Genomic DNA, 330 nt, shown 5'->3' with positions numbered 1-330 from the left:
GCGGAGCGGGGACCCGCGGGGAGCGCAGCGCCCGCGACTCCTCGTTAGTATAGTGGTGAGTATCCCCGCCCGTCACGCGGGAGACCGGGGTTCGATTCCCCGACGGGGAGAGCTGCACGGGTGTGTTTTTATTGTCACTCCTTTTCTATTGCCCCGCCCCGCGCGAAAAGGTGACAACGATGGCAAAAGGCGCCGCCTACCAGGCAGGAAAATATGCTCCTGGCCTCCCCGTCGGGGAATCGAACCCCGGTCTCCCGCGTGACAGGCGGGGATACTCACCACTATACTAACGAGGAACTGCCTTGGACCCTGCTTCGGCGTTGCTCCCTT

At 63.0% G+C, this 330-nt stretch overlaps 2 non-coding genes across 2 annotated transcripts; one reads left to right on the top strand and one right to left on the bottom strand.

Annotated features, from left to right (window-relative positions):
* The first annotated feature begins 38 nt into the window (after positions 1 to 38).
* TRNAD-GUC lies at positions 39 to 110 on the top strand. Its single transcript has one exon. It is a non-coding gene; the product is annotated as a tRNA-Asp (tRNA).
* A 114-nt stretch (positions 111 to 224) lies between these two features.
* On the bottom strand, positions 225 to 296 carry TRNAD-GUC. The gene has a single exon. It is a non-coding gene; the product is annotated as a tRNA-Asp (tRNA).
* Between the last annotated feature and the right edge of the window lie 34 nt (positions 297 to 330).

The sequence above is a fragment of the Corvus brachyrhynchos genome, unplaced genomic scaffold, assembly GCF_000691975.1.
Source record: "Corvus brachyrhynchos isolate BGI_N302 unplaced genomic scaffold, ASM69197v1 scaffold56, whole genome shotgun sequence".
Classification (NCBI taxonomy): Eukaryota; Metazoa; Chordata; class Aves; order Passeriformes; family Corvidae; genus Corvus; species Corvus brachyrhynchos.
Note: the sequence above shows the minus strand (reverse complement) of the source record. Positions and strands in the feature narration are given on the sequence as shown.